The sequence below is a fragment of the Drosophila suzukii genome, assembly GCF_043229965.1.
Source record: "Drosophila suzukii chromosome 2 unlocalized genomic scaffold, CBGP_Dsuzu_IsoJpt1.0 scf_2c, whole genome shotgun sequence".
In the NCBI taxonomy this organism is placed as follows: domain Eukaryota; kingdom Metazoa; phylum Arthropoda; class Insecta; order Diptera; family Drosophilidae; genus Drosophila; species Drosophila suzukii.
In genome coordinates this window covers 5,666,183-5,685,602 of record NW_027255896.1, presented here as the reverse complement: position 1 = coordinate 5,685,602, position 19,420 = coordinate 5,666,183, and the positions used below count along the sequence as shown (strand labels likewise).

Genomic DNA, 19,420 nt, shown 5'->3' with positions numbered 1-19,420 from the left:
GATGTCAATATGCGCCTAAATATGAGACTTTATTAAAGACTGCAACCGTTCAGGAAAACAAACTTTAAACTGGAAATAACGAATACAACCTGGAAAATTCCCCATGTAACTCGGAGCGATTTTGCAAAAACTAAGATGTACGATATTTTTAAACGTGGTGTAAACCTGCCAATCGCATTACGTAGTTGGGATTCATATATTAGCCTATTAGGGTATGGCAGTCAACACAGCTGGAATGTGAAATTGTCGGCTAACCGCGAAAACCCAAGATTTGCAATAATTGGATTTACACTAAATAATTTTTCAACCTTGAAAGTTCACTTTAATTCTGAGTCATATCCATATGATAATCTCAATGTCGATTTTAGTAGGAATCAGTATGTTCACTTATATGATGTGTATACAAGATACCAATCTGGTTACTATAATCGTGAATCAGAACCATTTTTGACCCCAAATGAATTTAAATTGAAGGTCCCTATTATTGTAACTGATCTTTCATATCATTGATGTGAAAATTTCAATAGAACTGAAGGCAGCCAGTCATGAAAATACCCAAGCTTATTGTCTTCTCATACAAGACCGCGCTTCAGTTCTGCAGTAGGGGCGCGGTGACATGGCTCTAGCGAAAAAGAAACAACTAATACTGTTTTATAAAAGTTTATTATTGGATTAAGGTAAAATTAAGTAAATTGAATTTACTTATAATGTTATGTTTACTTATTATACATTTTTATTACAATATAATTTTTTAGCTTAGTTATGGAAATTTAGTCCGTTAAAATTGATTTCAATACTTAAAAAATTTTTGTATTTACAATTTTAAAAAAATCGTATTGTATTTATACCCGTTACTCGTAGAGTAAAAGGGTATACTAGATTCGTCGGAAAGTATGTAACAGGCAGAAGGAAGCGTTTCCGACCCCACAAAGTATATATATTCTTGATCAGGATCACTAGCCGAGTCGATCTAGCCATGTCCGTCTGTCCGTCTGTCCGTCTGTCCGTCTGTCCGTCTGTCCGTATGAACGCTGAGATCTCGGAAACTATGAGAGTTACAATACTGGGATTAGGCACGCAGATTCCTGAGATTCCTGCGCAGCGCAAGTTTGTTTCAGCACAGTGCCACGCCCACTCTAACGCCCACAAACCGCCCAAAACTGTGGCTCCTACAGTTTTGATGCTAGAATAAAAATTTTAACTGAAATGTATTGTTCTCATCAATACCTATCGATTGACCCAAAAAAAAGTTTGCCACGCCCACTTTAACGCCCACAAACCGCGAAAACCTGTGACGCCCACAATTTTCATGCTAGATAAAAAATTTTAACTGAAATGTATTGGTCTCGTCGATACCTATCGATTGATCCAAAAATAAATTTGCCACGCCCACTCTAACGCCCATAACGCTTAAATCTGTATACCGCCGGTAGGTGGCGCATTTTAATCTCGCTTTGCTGCTTGCATATCTCCATATAGCTGAGTAACGGGTATCTGATAGTCGAGGTACTCGGCTATAGCGTTCTTCCTTGTTTTTACTCAAGAAGTAAAAATTATATAGTCGGGTATTTTTCGCTTTAGAAAGGGTATACGTGCAGTGGCACTCGCCAACAAAGAAGAGAAGCCAAAAGAAATCAAGTAATGGGGTGTTTGAGTGATTGAAAGGGAAGCATCCGTTTTAATTGTGCGCAGCAAAGTTACTTTAATCGTTTCTTTAAGTTAATATAATAATGTCAGGTTAGTGCTACATTAAGTTTAAGATGTTGTGCATTAACCTTAGTTTAATGTACGTAATTCCGTTCCGTTAGCCGAAAGTGGATGATGAAATGTTTTGTGCTAAAAAAAACCGCAAAGGGTTTATACACAGCTCTGAAAGGTAAACATACAAATAAACAAGTAAAACGCATTTTTTAATCATATACCAATACATTTTTTCAGGAGCGTTGGTTAAGGACTCCGAGGACCCGGACACATGTTTGAGAAAGGCGATGACGAACGTGAAAAACAAACTAACAAAACTAAAAATCTGTAATACTTACAATAATTGTCCCTTAATTGAAAATCTGAATAATACAATCTAACTAAAATGATTTTAAATGTACCTAAAAATGTGTGTATTTTAAATTCTATATTTTCATAAGTGAAAACTCATCGGAAATATTTTGATTTTCACGTGGGACGTGTCACCGGCACGTAACAGGCCATACGAAAAATTAATATAAGAAACAAGTGAAATCCCGTGGGAATACGAAAAATTTTCATTTGAATTTTCAATTGTGAAAATGCGGACATCCCATACAATTGTCTATATGGAGTGTCAGTTGTTCTTTACTTGTACAAGGTGATTCACAAGTTAAACTTTTTTTTTGGAACTGAAGGCCGTTTTGTTTAATATAACCCATTAAACAGACTAGTACAACGAGTTGTTTAACATAAGAAAAATGTTGAAAGATACTGTTCCGTTTGGTGTTCAAGGTTTCTTTAATAATAATAATTTTATTCTAAAGAAAATTGTATTCGAAAAAGATCCAAACTTGAATAATAGTTTTTTAATAAAACCACCATATGATTTTACTTTGCTAAATACAAAATCCCGAAAAACTGAAATTTGGTTAACCAATACACATCACAAAATTGTTTGGAACGGTGGAGAAAACAATTTTTTGCAAGCTCGAAAGTATCTAAGGACAATTACAAGCGGAAAACAATGTCGATTTTAGTAGGAATCAGTATGCTCACCTATATGAAATGTATACAAGATTTCACTCTAGTTACTATAATCGTAAATCACAACCATTTTTGACCACAAATGAATTTAAATTGAAGGCCCCTATTATTGTGGTTGATCTTTCATATCAACACGAATCGGTGAAAGCTGGTCCTGTTGATGTGAGAATTTCAATAGAACTGAAGACACCAAGTCATGAAAATACCCAAGTTTACTGTCTCCTCATGCATGACCGTTTAGTTGAATATAACCCATTAAACGGACTAGTACAACGAGTTGTTTAACATTAGAAAAATGTTGAAAGATACTGTTTCGATAGATGTTTATGGTTTCTTTGATTATAATAATAATTGCATTCTTAAGGAAAATGGAGTTGTATTCGAAAAAGATCCAAGCTTGAATAATAGTTATACCCGTTACTCGTAGAGTAAAAGGGTATACTAGATTCGTCGGAAAGTATGTAACAGGCAGAAGGAAGCGTTTCCGACCCCATAAAGTATATATATTCTTGATCAGGATCACTAGCCGAGTCGATCTAGCCATGTCCGTCTGTCCGTCTGTCTGTCCGGATGAACGCTGAGATCTTGGAAACTATGAGAGCTAGGCTATTAAGATTTGGCGTACAGATTCCTGAGCTTCTTACGCAGCGCAAGTTTGTTTCAGTAGACTGCCACGCCCACTCTAACGCCCACAAACCGCCCAAAACTGTAACTCCTACAGTTTTAATGCTAGATAGAAAATTTTAACTGAAATGTATTGTTCTCATCAATACCTATCGATTGACCTAAAAAAAAGTTTGCCACGCCCACTTAAACGCCCACAAACCGCGAAAACCTGTGACGCCCACAATTTGCATGCTAGATAAAAAATTTTAACTGAAATGTATTGGTGTCGTCAATACCTATCGATTGATCCAAAAATAAATTTGCCACGCCCACTCTAACGCCCATAACGCTTAAATCTGTCTACCGCCGGTAGGTGGCGCATTTTAATCTCGCTTTGCTGCTTGCATATCTCCATTTCCCTTTGAGTAACGGGTATATGATAGTCGAGGTACTCGACTATAGCGTTCTTCCTTGTTTTATTAATAGAACCACGATATGATTTTACTTTGCTAAATACAAAATCTCGAAAGACTGCAGTTTGGTTAACCAATACACATCACAAAAATTTTTGAACGCTGAAGAGCAGTTTTTGACAAGCTCGAAAGTATCTTTGGACAACTAAAAGCGGAAAACAAATTATTTATAAAGGTGTGGAAAAGAAACGATTTCTATAGACCTTTTTATGAGTCGTCAACTCAGTAATATAAGGGAAATGAGCTGTCCGTCATTAAACAGGTTTAAAGGTAACCGGTTTTCATATTGTGAAACACATCTTAAGGCCGGGGCTTGTGCTCTTAACAATACATACATTATTTTGTCCTTTTTTTTAAAAGTAGCATCAAAACAATAAAATAATTTTTATACATCATTTTATAGAGACAAGATGTGTGAAGACCTACAAGAAAACCCAATTAATAAAATGAAATTTCATGAGGAAATTTACCAATTTATTAAACAATTTAAAGGACAGATAATTGGTCTGCATTTTAAATACCTTCTTAACACAAAAACTATGTTCAAGAATCGAGTTGGACATGATCTCAAAAGTACGAATTATGGTGAACACTTTACATTTTGTAATCCTGAATTGACATCGGAAACGTGCGCTTGCCTTTGCTATGCAAATCACCGGGACGAAGCCAGAAAATTAATTTTGATATATAATAAAACATGTTCGCAATACCAAAAAAAAATAAACAAACAAATTATTGTGCTACAAAATAAACTTCTAACTTTTTATTTCGAGTTAAAATTACAGGTACGGAGAATGGAAAATATTTCCTTGGCTGAGATATGTCGGCAACTTGCGAGTTGTTGCGCGTGTTAGAGCTAGCAGTCAACCGTGAGGTCGTTTGCGTGAGGCCCATGATCTTGTCAATGAGCGTGCGCCTTCAGGCTTGTGTATGTGTCCTTTTTTTTACGGTCAGGTAATGGACAGGTGTGCATATTCGGGTAGATCTAGCTTAAATCCCTTTTATGACATTTTTACGACCCGTTTGTAGAAAGTAGATAATCTTAGGCAATTTACTAGTTAAACATTCTGGGTCGGAAATAAAAATGTGTGCTTGAAAATATTCCACATCTGAGAGTCATGAACTTGCGACATTTTTTTATGGGGTGCATTTGATTTATAAATTAGTTTTACAATCATAACCATCTTTGGATACTTTGGGTGTGCGGCCTTTGTCACGTGCACAGCAACACCTGTAATAATAAGGCGGAATAATATGCTAATTGTCCCAGAATCCGCTTTTCCATACTACTTTCAGTTGCTTGTATCAAAATACAATCTTGAATAACCAGGTTTAGGCAGTGGGCATAACAAGGAATGTGCTCGCACATTGTCTGTTGGCAACAGTCTCCAGATTGTTAGCTCTGCGCGCAAAGTTCACGCTACAGTGTCAGCAGAGTGGTAAGTGGCACAAAGGAGGGGCTCTGTTGCCAACACTGCCGATTTTAGGTTGAACTTGCGGTCAATGAAGTGAGCTGCGATGGTGAAGCAGCCAGTTTTAGCTTTGCTAGTCCAGCAGTTTATGGTTATAGCGCATTTATCGACTAGATAATGCATGTTTCGCAGTTTTACATATCCATATGCGCATTCTGCAAAGTCGTACGCGATGGCAAAGTGAAGCGCGGATCCAAAGGCTTGACGAACTTCCAGAACCCTTCGTCGTCGACTATAGAAAATGGTTGTATGTCCTTCGCTATCATCTCCATCAAGGCCATATCCAAGTGAGCTCGACGGACTGAGTTGCTGTCGTTATCGTCATGTGTGAAACATTTTTTATCGATCGTTTGCGTTGGCTTGTACTGGCTGTACGCTGGGTGAGCTCGCTTTAAGTGGTCAGCAATGTCGCAGGTGTTGCCACTTATGTAGAGTATTAACAGTCTTGAAGTTTTGTAATTTTGTGTGTTTACTGTGTAAAACTCACCTTGAGGTTACCGCCTACATAGATTTATTAATATTCTTGATAAGCTCTACCAATTGATTCTGACATTCGAAAATGTCAATGTTCTCTCCAGGTTTCGACAATTTTCTGACTAGTTTAAACAGGATACTTAGTAAAGGGATGAAAAATGATAAACCGATAATAAAAACTGCCACATATTTTATTAGGATAGTAGCAAAGATATAGTAACAAAATATTTAATATGGTACAACCAGGGGCTTATTTTAAGTACTTTTTCTTTAAACTACACCAATAGCTTCTTTTGGTTTCGATAAAATCTTTCCTTCATCTGCCTCGTCATGTGTAGGAAGCTCTTTATTCCAGGATTGTATTTCGGCTGTCCCGAAAATTTGATAAACAAGATAAGTAAATATTGAGATAATGGCGGCAACTCCAAACACGCTTCGCCACTGATCAATGGAGTCCTAAAAATATAGATAGTAGTTTCAACGTTAATGGACTTAACTGTTTTCTATATTTACTTATAGCTCACAAGATGTTGGGTTTTATAGTGAAAATCAATTTATCAGTGGAAAAACAAAAATCACTGTAACCCATTTTTTTGGCTTAAAACCATTTTAAGACAATAAAGGCGAATACCTTCGGCAAGCCTAAGTTAATATGCAGCTTAAACTATATCATGGAATTCAAGTTATACGTAAGTATAGTACAGAAAACGTATATTCGGAAAGCTTGTATATATGATCAAATAAAAATATCTCTTAACGAGATAAGGGGTTGTGACAATCACACCTTCAACATACAAAAGTTTTGATATCAAATTATTGAGACAAAAAATGCTTTTGCATTCGACTATATAAATATACGTTCAAATATGTTTTCATTCTTTCCGCTTCAGCCAAATTTCTAAGCTTCTCACATACAAATATTGCATGTTCAAGGTGCGGTCGTCACGATCCCTCTTTTCGTTAACAGGTTTTTTTATTTGAATGCAGAAGTTTTTGTTTTAAACATCAATCATGTAATTGGTTCATTTTCCCAAAAGTCGTAGAACTTAAGTTGCATAATTTTCGGCACATTCGAATAAACCTGAAAAGTTATTTGCTCTGTACTGAGTTATAGTTTTTGACGCTCAATAACTTCCAAACGCGAATTTTCTTGATAATGTGTAATACGCCAAAAGTTGAGGAGTCTTAATTGCCTTCAAGTTCTGTGGGTGTTTTCAAACTCTCGAAAAAACTTACCTCAATAATACAATCTAGCTTTTATTTTGCAGGGGTTTTAATAAGAACAATTATGTCCAAGTAAAGTGTTTATATTTTAAAACTAACTTTCCAATAACATGTAAAACATGTCAAGGCGATGAAGAACTGTGACCGTTTACATTTTAGCCTTTTCTAGCTTGTTTCCGCTAATTTAGCTAAACTTCAAAAGGTTGTAGTAAAACTTTTTTCAGCACAATCGTAATACAACACAAATTATCCCATGACGGTAACACCAAAAATAGGACAAATCGACAAAAATACTTATTATACCAGTTAATCGTAGTGTAAAAGGATACACTAGATTCGTAAAAAACTATGTAAAAGTTGGAAGGAGGCGTTTCCGACCCCGTAAAGTATATTTATTCTTGATCAGGATCACTAGCCGAGTCGATCTACCAATGTCCGTCTGTTCGTCTGTCCGTATGAACGCTGACATCTAGAGCTAGAATGTAGGGAGTTGGCGTGCAGATTTCTGTGCTTCCTGGGCAGCGCTAGTTTGTTTCAGCCCACTCTAACGCCCACAATAATACATTTCAACTATTCTTGAAATCGAAACAGTCTCATAAAAGAAATTACCAATAAATAATCAATATTTCTGCTTTCACTAATATGATCAAACTTAAAGATCTTTACATTTTGCTTATTCAGTTTCCGATGAACTTCATTTCAACTTTCTCTACCTTCACCGCAGTTTTTCCTGAACCAATCGACTTTTTAAAGGTCAGTAAAATTGAAGAAAATCACAATACCTTTTGATCGGTGCATTACTTTTTCGATCGGACTAATCGCGTACACTCCCGGTGCGATTCGTCGTCACTAAGTCGTTCTTTCTTCACAAAAAAAATGCAAAGTTCTAACGAAGCTAGAATTTTTGTTTCTAGTATTTTCTTTTTTGGCCGATAAAAAAAAAACTGTTATGTGAAATTCTGAAATAGTAGGTAGAAGTTGTCTAAAGAACACAATTGTGTGATCCAGCCCGTTCCGACTTATGTACAATAAAAAGAAAGAAAAGTTTCATTCCAAAATCTTTAGGGCTGAAAATCTAGTATGCGTAGAAACACACAGCCAGATAGACACTTTTAGTGATGCTGATCAAGAATATATACTTTATAGTGTCGAAAGCGTCTATTTCTCTTCGTTGCAAATGTCTGAATAAAATCACTTTGGTTTAAAAGTGAATGTTAGTTACAACAATTGTTATAAATTCCATTCTTGACTTAAGGCTAGCACTTTTAAATTTAAGAAATTACGATTTAAAGCATTTTAAGTGGTGAATCTGAAAGGCAGTGGTGCTTACTAAGGGTTTATATATTTATACTTTATAAATTAGTCGTGTTGTGGTTCAAATTGAGGATTGAAGTAATATTTTTGTCATGAATAATTTTTAGAAAACTATTTTTAAAGAGATGCAACAAAGTTATTCTAGCGGAGTTCACTGATCAAGAAAAATTAATTATTTTTAAAATCATAACCTCAACTTTGGGAGCCGCCTCTCTGTTTGCACTGTTTGCTAAATAGAAGACTTTAACTACAAATTGTTTTTAGGTAATGGGGAAACATTGAGCGCTGCCACTGACCAATGTTACGTCCCAAAATGGAACTACGTGAGTCCACGAAGTGGCTATCGCTGGTTTGCTCATAGCACCCCGCCCACACACACGCAACAATGAACAAACGGATGAACACCATTACTCGCTGCAACCGCGATCTTGCTGCTGGAGATACAAAAAGATGTAAGTGTCTGCTGCGTTCGGTCCCTACCTAGGAAAGCTTTCTCAAGGGGATTTGTATAGGATTCCCCGTGGGACTAACAAAAATTGCCTTAAAGATAGTTATACCCGTTACTCGTAGAGTAAAAGGGTACACACTATTCGTCGGAAAGTATATAAAAGGCAGAAGGAAGCGTTTCATTAATATCGAGGAAATGAGCTGTCTGTCATTAAACAGGTTTAAAGGTAACCGGTTTTCATATTGTGAAACACATCTTAAGGGCTTGTGCTGTTAACAATACATACATTATTTTGGCCTTTTTTTCAAAGTAGTAGTAGTAACAATCAAATAATTGTTATACGCCATTTTAAAGTTGAGACAAGATGTGTAAGGACCTACAAGAAAACAAAAATAATAAAATGAAATTTCATGAGGAAATTGACCGATTTAATAGTAGGGAAACGCGGATTCTGGGACAATTAGCATATTAATGGCCCCCGCCCCCCCTCCCCCCTCATTAACGTATGCGGGTTCTGGGACAATTAGCATAATCCAATAAATTAACTGATTTTAATGGGCTTTGAAGTCATAAAAATGTCACGATCATGTCTATAAAGAGTAAAATTAATTGCCCCCATCGCCCCTACATCCCCATGTGACAATATTGATCATGTATCCTTCCCCTCATTATGTGCAATTAATAGTCAGGTGAGAAAGGTGCACGTGAGAAAGGTCGCACAACCATAGTATCCAAAGGTTGTTATGTTAGAGGAACATATCCGATCATGTTGGGGAAAGGTGTGGTCACGTACCCTTTTGCCTCATTATCACAGGTGTTGCTGTGCACGTGTGAAAGGTCGCACACCCAAAGTATTCAAAGATGGTTATCTTAGAGGAACATGTCCGATCATGTTGGGGAATAATGTTTCCTATGATTATAAAACTAATTTAGAAATCAAAAAAAACCCCAATAAAATTAAACTCACGAGTTAATGATTCTCAGATGTGGAATACTTTCAAATACACATTTTTGTTTCCGCCCCAGAATGTTTAACTCGTAAATTGTCTAAGATTCTCTCCTTTCCACAAATCGGTCATAAACATGTCATAAAAGGGATTCAAGTAAGATCTACCCGAACATGCGCACCTGTCAATTACCTGACCGCAATAAAAGGGACACATGCACAACCCAGAAGGCGCACTCTCATTGACAAGATCATGGGCCTCACGCCAACGACCTCATACGACCTCATACGACGTTCCCATAATAGGGGAACAACGCGCAACAACTCGCAAGTAGCCGACATATCTCAGTCAAGGAAATATTTTCCATTCTCCGTACCTGTAATTTTAACTCGAAATAATTTTGTAGCATAATAATACATTTATTCATTTATTTTGGTATTGCCAACATTTTTGTTATATATAGAAATTAATTTTCTGCTTTGATTCCGGCGATTTGCATAGAAGAAGCAGGCGCACGTTTCCGACGTCATTTCTGGATTACAAAATGTAAAGTGTTCACAATAGTTCCTAGTTTCGAGATCATGTCCACCTCGATTCATGAACATAGTTTTTGTGCTTAGAAGGTATTGAAAATGCTGACCAATTATACCTCCTTTAAATTGTTCAATAAATTGGTCAATTTCCTCATGAAATTTCATTTTGTTAATTTTATTTTCTTGTAGGTCTTTACACGTCTAGTCTCAACTTTAAAATGATGTATAAAAATTATTTTATTGTTTTGGAGCTACTTTTAAAAAATGTGAAAATAATATATGCATTGTTTAGAGCACAAACCCCGCCCTTAAGGTGTGTTTCACAATAGGGAAACCGGTTTCCTTTAAACCTGTTTAATGACGGACAGCCCATTTCCTCGATATTAATGAGCTGACGACTCCCAAAAAACTTCTGTAGAAATCGTTTCTTTTCCACACCTTTACAAATAATTTGTTTTCCGCTTGTAATTGTCCTTAGATACTTTCGAGTTTGTGGAAAACTGTTCTCTCCATCGTTCCAAAAAATTTTGTGATGTGTATTGGTTAACCAAATTGCAGTCTTTCGAGATTTTGTATTTAGCAAAGTAAAATCATATGGTGGTTCTATTAAAATACTGTTATTCAAGTTTGGATCTTTTCCGAATACAATTCCAATTTCCTTTAAAATAAAATTATTATTATTATCAAAGAAACCTTGAACATCAATCGAAACAGTATCATTCAACATTTTTCTAATGTTAAACAACTCGTTGTACTAGTCCGTTTAATGGGTTATATTCAACTAAACGGTCATGTATGAGGAGACAGTAAGCTTGGGTATTTTCATGACTTGGTGTCTTCAGTTCTATTGAAATTCTCACATCAATAGGACCAGTTTTCACTGATTCGTTTTGATATGAAAGATCAACCACAATAATAGGGGCCTTCAATTTAAATTCATTTGGGGTCAAAAATGGTTGTGATTCACGATTATAGTAACTAGATTGAAATCTTGTATACATTTCATATAGGTGAGCATACTGATTCTTACTAAAATCAACATTCAGATTATCATATGGATATGACTCTGAATTCAAGTGAACTTTCAAGTTTGATAAGTTATTTGTGATAAGTTCTCCATTTAGTGTAAATCCAATTATAGCAAATCTTGGTTTTTCGCGGTTAGCCGACAATTTCACATTCCAGCTGTGTTGACTTCGATACCCCAAATTTGGGGTTAACATATGAATCCCAACTCCGGAATGCGATTGGTAGGTTTACACCACTTTTAATAATATCGTACATCTTAATTTTTGCAAAATCGCTCGGAGTTACATGGGGGATTTTCCAGGTTATATTCGTCATTTCCAACTTAGAAGTTTGTTCACTTCTGGTTTGTTCAAACACATCACCAAGATTCTTAGTTAGCATCAACACTAGGTCGTCTTTACAATTTAACAAAACTTTTTTATAATCCTCAGCAAATCCCAATAAATTTTTTAATGGTACAGAAAAGTTAAAGTGGGGTCCCGTAGATATTTCGTCCCCACTGCTCCATCCGGAATTTAATAGATTTTGACTGTGAAGATTCTCCAGAGATATATAATTTTTTAGGGTTGTAGTCATACCGACAAATCGTGTTTTATCAATCTCACATCCATTTATTTCGTACTTAATTTCATCCAAAAAGTAAGCCATACAAATATTTTTAAAAAAAGTGGTAACATTTTCAGTTGTAGGTCCATTCGGTGAATCTTTTCTAATAATTCCTTGAAAATTAAGGTAACTTTCGTGAGGAAGCACGTACAAGTCTTGATTTTGAATAGTAATTCGAATTTCATCGTTTGGCTTAAATGTTTGATTATACGATGAATAAGTATGAAACTCTTTCTTCGAAATACTCTCATCTGAGTAAACCTTTTCTCGAACATTTAAAATTTCGTTCATTGTTTTCCTTTCCACCTTTTATATTATACTCGAAGCTTCAAGCCTAACGACTTTAAAAATAGTTTATTTTTCAAAGTAAGTGAGCTTCTTTTTACTTTTGATCCTCTTTCAATAGCTTTACAATTAGTAATGCTTGGCTGAGGACTTAAGCTACGTCTTTTATTATAAATAATCATTCTATTAACCGAATGTGCATGCGAATCGAAACGTTTTCACCGCGTAAATTCACCAAATCACCGTTTTGATCAACTATGCGTATAGATAGTGTGCTTATTTCGTCACAGTTGATTGGTAAATAAATTAGGTTATGTGGTGTCACTGTCATTTTATACCCAGGCGGAACATTAATGCCAAACTCATGTAATGTATGATTCGGTGTATTATCTACATATGAACCGCTGATTATATTACATTCCAAACGAATTGTATTAATTTTTAATATGTTCACGGTCTGATCTGATCGATAGGTTTTTGTAGGATGTGGTTCTAGTACTTTTTGATGGAAACCAAACAGCTGTCCAACCGATCTTTCCTTATTAAAGTAAACTGACTCTCGCATGGTAGTTATTTCAACTTGAAGTGTATTATTATTACTTTGAATTTTAAATGTATTTTCAAGGTTATAGTCTTTTAGTTTATTGTAAATGAAATCGGTGATATCATTCAATTCATATGATCCAGTTGGAATTGTAATAACCTTGTCACCGATGTGGAAGAGGTTATTTTTTTCATCAATATTTGGAATCGAATTATACATATTAAAATCGATAAGAGCGCACTCATATCGACCATTCAATTCGATAGGTGGAAAAAAGTTTGAATTTATAATGGAACTATTTCCATTCAAGGATAATGCAAGTGATCTAGACATATTGAAATCTCTTGATAAACTGTGGGATTGTAAGTATCTAACCAAGCTTTATATTTAAATTTCTCCTTAAATCATAATAAATTGATCAAATCCTTTTCTGTATCTTCCGTTATCCATTTCGTTATCCTTGCTAATTAATAGGAATCCGTGCTTGTCCTCCCAACATTTTTGACAAATTTTTACAAATGTTTCATAATTCATATCAGTGTTAATATGGTCCCGATATATATGCCGCATATTTAAATCATCTTGCTCAAACATTATAATAAAGTTGACATTGTCACGAATCAGATGTTTAGGTATATGACTATACGTTTGACATAAATAAAAAGAGTCGATATTCTTATGTCGACCCATACAAAAATAAGATCTTATGTTATCTTGTTATTCACAAGCTACGTCATCGAATATCATAATGGAATTGTTTTTAGCTTCACTGGGGTCTAGTACACCCTCATTATGGGAGAATGTATGATATCCCATTCCTTTAATCGGTTTGATTAATTTCTCCAAGTACTCATATTTAGGTTGATATAAACTTTTTGAAAATATATAAACATTCTCGAATTTTAATCCATTAGGACTCTCTATTAGACTTAACATAATATTAGTTTTACCACAATTCGAAGGCCCAACAATTAGAGCCCTTATTGTGTTCGGTAAGAGAGCACTATGTCGTGGCGGTAGATTTTTCTCGTTTTCATCGTTAATATTTCTAACTACAATTTTTTGTTTCTGACTTATTAAACGCATCTTTTAACCTAATGTACCTCATTCAATGAGAAATCTTTGATGATTAAACATCAATAAAATGGGGAAACGTTTTTATAATCGCATCAGTCGTATTTTTAATTGTAAACACGGTGGTGGTCTTGTCGATAAGCTAATTAATACATTACCGTTTGAAGCCCATATTCCGGGATATAATTTTTGTGGACCGGGTACAAAGTTACAGAAACGGTTGGAACGTGGTGATCAAGGAATAAACCCATTGGATGAAGCTTGCAAAGAGCACGATATTGCATATTCTCAAAACAAGGTATTGAGTGAACGACATAGGGCAGACTCCATATTAATTGACAAAGCCTGGTCGCGTGTCAAGGCATCAGGTAGCAGACTTGGTGAAAGAGCAGCAGCATACTTTGTTACAAATATAATGAAAGCCAAGAAAAAATTTGGTATGGGATTGAATAAAACGGAAAAGAAAGGATGGAAAAAGATATTGAAGAATAAAATGAAGAAGACAAACCTTTCGACTGTAATTAATGCTGCTACTAAGACATTAAAAAAACAAAAACCATTAGACATTATGAGTGCAATTAAAGTTGCACGTAAATCAATTCATCAATCAATGGGTTCTAAGAAAAATGTTAAAGTACCTCGTGTAATTAATGTACCCAAAATTGGAGGTTTTCTACCAATCGTGCCGATCTTGACAGCCCTCAGCGCTCTTGGTAGTTTAGCAAGTGGTAGTGCAGCAATTGCAAAAACAATTAACAATGCGAGAATGGCTAAGGAAGATATGGAGGAGAAAAAACGTCACAATAGGAAAATTGAAAGTGTTGCTGTAGGAGAAGGATTATATCTCAAGCCCTATAGAAAGGGTTATGGTTTCTTTCTTAAGCCCTATAGTAAGGGGAAAGGAATTAAGAAGCGAAAAAACTAATTTCTCTGCTACCCAATAGACCACTATCAAATATCGACATTATACATTTTGCTTGGAAATATATCCCACATTTTAGAGGGGTGTTTATGAGAGATCTACTCCCAGAAGCACCAAAAAGTAGGGAGTGTGGTATAGTAAACTTAGATAATTCACGATCAAGTGGTACACATTGGGTTGCAGACAGTTTTGGAAATCTTCAGCCACCTAGAGAAGTTGTGAAATACTTGGGACATAGAATACAATACAACTACGATAGAGTTCAAGACTTTGATACATACAACTGTGGACACCTGTGCCTCGCTTTTCTACTTTCTTTCGTAGAAAATCTAGAGTCAAAACCGGTATATTTAAATGGTTAATTTACATTTGGGGGTTGAAAATCAATGTATGGGTACGTGTATGTGTGAACTCTGTATGGTATAAAAAGTGGACCTGCACGCGTTCAAATTCACAGTCTAAGTTTCTACTTCACATCGAACGTCATCTAGAGGACATGAATTTTTGATCATTCTTAACAAAAAAAAAAACAAAAAAGACCTATAACTTCTCATAACAGCTCAAAACAGCTGGTGACCAGCTTATAACAACTAGTAAACAACTAGTTAACAGCTACTAAACAGATAATAACCATCTAATAACAGCTATTAACCAGCTAAAAGAAGTAGTAAGCAACTACGAAACAAGTACTGAACAACTGCTAAACAGGTAGTAAACATCAAAATACAGCTAAAAACAACGTGGAACAACTGTACCAAGTCCAAAAAACTCAACAACCATCATGAATCAGGAAAACCAGATGAACATTGTAGTTAAAGAGTTCAATAAATTTAATAAAAAGACACTGCTATCGAAGACAAGGATGCCTGAAAATGTAGATTCCCGATCCTCAAGGCGGAGCGCAAAACAACAAAGGTTGGAGAATCTATTGCTCTCGAGTTGGAGGAGCACATTCTGTACATGCCGGAAAGGTACACCTCTCTTCAAGGTGATATCATCAATGAAATGGTTGATGGAAAATTTAATATTTATAAAAGTAATGACAATTTGTATTTAGAAATAAGTCAGTAATCATTAAAAAGATTGAGATTTTAAGAATATAACAATAAATACACTTTTTAAAATATAATGAAGAAAATGTATCGAATCTTTTTTTTATTCGGAAATGGTATATAAATATTACAGAGCTTGGCGTTCCCTAAACAGTATTTGTTTAGTAACTGAGCAGTGACTACATGAATTTCGGAAATTTTAAATCTTTCACCTATAAAGTTTGAACAATATACTACAATGAATATTTTGTCACAGTTAACTAAAGCTAGATTTGTTTTGAAGCGAAAATTCGATGATCTCAAACAAGTCAAAAATCATACGAATTTACAATTGGAGGAAACTTTTAAACCTATTACTGAACCCTTACAAGAACTTGTTAAGGAAAATAAAAAACAAAAGATTTCTAATGTAAAAGATAGTATAAAAGTAAAGCGTGAAATGAAGCAAATTAAGAAATACGATGATGATGAGAGAGAGCTTGACGATTTCTACTCTACAACTAATGAGAAAGATCCGCAGTCTAATCGAAACATAACTCCACCAAGGTCTTTCGATGATAGTGATTCCTACAATCAATTCTTTTCACAAACGAATATAGAGGAAGATATAGAAGAAAAGAAAAAGGAGACGGAAAAGAGTGAAGAAGAAGGGACAACACCTTTACCAATGTAAACAGGAGAGGCCGATATGGGTGTGGATGCAGAGCTAGGAGATAATAACGCTGGTTATAACTATGATTCAAATATCAGTAATTTGACCAGAGGAAATGTATTGGATAAAGGTTATGGTCATAAAAAAAGTGCAAACAATTCATTAACATTGGGAGATAAAGAATTAAAAATTAAAGATAATAAAATAACATTTTCTAGTGGAATGAGTTGTGATCTGACTCCTGGTCTGTACTCTTTAATTTTTTTTAGTAACCCTGAAAACTATGAAGATTAGACTTGAAAATGTATAAAAAAAATTATTTTAGAAACGAATATACATAGAGTAGGCTTCAAACCTAATAACAGAATCAAGGGTACACGAGCATACAAATAGAACCATATTATTAAGAAGTTGATAGACAAAGATTTCAGTCCTACAACGCTACTCCACTTCGCTCAAAAACAGGTTTTGGTTACATGACTCTTCAGAAATCAAATCCAAACTATGTATACTGGAATGATGTAAATGAGTTAGTCGAACGACTGGAAATTTTAGTAGCATCAAAAGGAGCGGGTAACACCAGCCACCATAACGAAATTTTTTCAATATTAGAGGAATTGCGTGAAGAAAGGATTATATTTTAATGGGTATAAATAGGAAGGACAAATATGTTTTACATTTATAAACATCATGTCTGTCGACAAGTTTGGACATTTTTCTGTTGATAAGAAACGATCAGAAAATTTGAAAAGACGTGTTAATTCTACTGAGGGATTATTCATCGATGAGGACGGTAATCTAAATGCTCAAAGTAAACGCATTAAAAACGGATCTAGGCCTTTAGACAACAATGATCTAGCAACGAAACAATATACTGATGAGATTCTCGGAAAGTTGGGAGAAGATTTAAGAAAAATTATAACTCAAAATGTTAATCGTCGGCTCACAAAAATTTCAAGCTTAGAAAATAAAATTGAATTTAATAATAAGGGGGCAGACAGCGCTGACCAAAATTTTGCAAAAATTCTGGAAAAGATTAAAACCATTGAGGACTATATATTTAAATATGTGACAAAACCGATATCATTACCAAAAAAAACCACAATTGAGTTAGAAGGCGTCGCTTTTCAGCCTATTAGAAGAATATGATTAAGCGAGAAATCGTAAATGAGTTGCACGGACCATCTCGAAAAAACTTTCAACGAAGACGAGTGATTACAAGGGGTATAAACGATCTGTGGCAAGCAGATTTGGTTGAAATGGGAGCCTTTTCAAAATCTAATGATGGGTACCGATACTTGTTGACTGTTATAGACACATTTTCGAAATATGCTTGGGGTGAGGCATTAAAATCAAAAAATGCAAATGATGTTTCCCGGGCAATGGAGAGAATATTTAATTCGGGTCATGGAACACCAAGAAACCTGCCAACTGATGATGGCACTGAATTCTTTAATTCCAAATTTAAGGTGTTAATGAAAAGTTATAGGATAAATTATTATTCACCCTTCAGTACTCTAAAAGCATCAATAGTTGACCGTTTCAATAGAACTCTTAAAGAATTAATGTGGCGTGAGTTTAGTTTCAATGGAAAATATAAGTGGATAGATATGTATAAACAATTAGTTAATAAATATAATAATAGAGTGCATACAACAATAAAAATGAGTCCAAGTAAAGTCAATTCTTCCAATGAAAAACAAATATTACAAACATCGTATAATCACCTGAAATATTTGTTGCAAGTAAATTCCGTAAGGGGGACCACGTTCGTATCAGTAAATATAAACATGTATTTGAGAAAGGGTATACCCCAAACTATACAACAGAAATCTTTAAAATTAGAAAGGTGAAGAACACATACCCTAAAACATACTTACTTGAAGATTTAGATGGTAGCCCGATTCAGGGCGGATTCTATAAAGAAGAACTGAAAAAAACACGATTTCCCCACACATACCTAGTTGAAAAAGTTGTAAGGCGAAAAGGAAATAAAGTTTTGGTTAAGTGGCTCGGGTTTTCAAAGACTAGCTGGATAAACAAGGAAGACATTTTGTAGTATAATAAATGATTTATTTAATTAATTTTCATTTGTATATTAATTTTTATTTATATATTTATTTTATCTTATATTAAGTTTAATATTAACATTTTTGTACAATGTTTTAAACTAAAATTAAATATAATAAAAATACTTTTTACAATCTCAAAATCATTTTCATTTATATTTTCCAAGGTCTCGATCATAATAAAACATCTCCAGTTCAACTGATTTATAAAATAGTTCTTTTTCAATATGTTCCTTTTGAAATTTAAGGCTATCTAATGATTCTCCACCGTTCACATAATTATTTTGTATCATCTCACCCAAGCAAAATGAATTTGATTCTAGCCATTCAACATTTTCTAAAATATCTTTTTCAATTAATCTCTGATGTTTTATTGATGTCGTACCATGGTCTTCATTTCTTAACTCTAAAAATTGTGTTTCATTAACATTACGTTTTCTTTTGTTATCTTTGCCACAAAGAATTTTTTTATTTACTTTAACTGTAGTTATTTTATGTGCTTTTGATCTAAACATTGTTCTATTACCATATAGTGAGGCCCCAGTTAATAAAACATTTTTATAGTCTTCAATTGTAAGATTTCGTGAACTCACTCCCTTTGCTTTATTATGTGAAGATTCAACTTGATCTATTTTATAACAATAAACCTTTGAGCATAGGCCTACAAATTCTGTCATGAGTTTACCGTTAAGCTCATCTTTAAAAAACCCTAAACTTTTTTTTGTTAACTCTTTTGAAGTTATATAGATTAATTCTTTCATCTGAATAGTCCGATGTATCAAATTTTGCTTCAAGATCATTACGAATATCTTCATAAAAATCTTCAGTTTTTTTTGTATAGCTAAATGAATCAGTATCCATATAATTTAAATCATACATTTTCCATTTTGATAAGTCTAATACTGCAAATCCTAGATACATTGGCTTATTAAATAGAACGGACAATCTTTTCATTTGAATTGCATAGAA

At 34.4% G+C, this 19,420-nt stretch overlaps 1 protein-coding gene across 3 annotated transcripts in view; it reads right to left on the bottom strand.

Moving 5' to 3' along the window:
- MFS17 (Major Facilitator Superfamily Transporter 17) overlaps positions 1–19,420 on the bottom strand; it is a 579,815-nt gene that overhangs the window by 30,741 nt on the left and 529,654 nt on the right. The window contains exons 6-7 of one of the 3 annotated variants that reach the window (XR_011605437.1): positions 9,025–9,114; positions 6,016–6,208 (exon numbers count right to left, since the gene is read on the bottom strand). The exons of 1 other annotated variant lie outside the window; for it this stretch is intronic. The gene's annotated coding sequence lies outside the window, so the exon portion shown is untranslated. The remainder of the gene's footprint in view (positions 1–6,015; positions 6,209–9,024; positions 9,115–19,420) is intronic. One more of the 3 variants, XR_011605438.1, reaches the window with a different exon arrangement.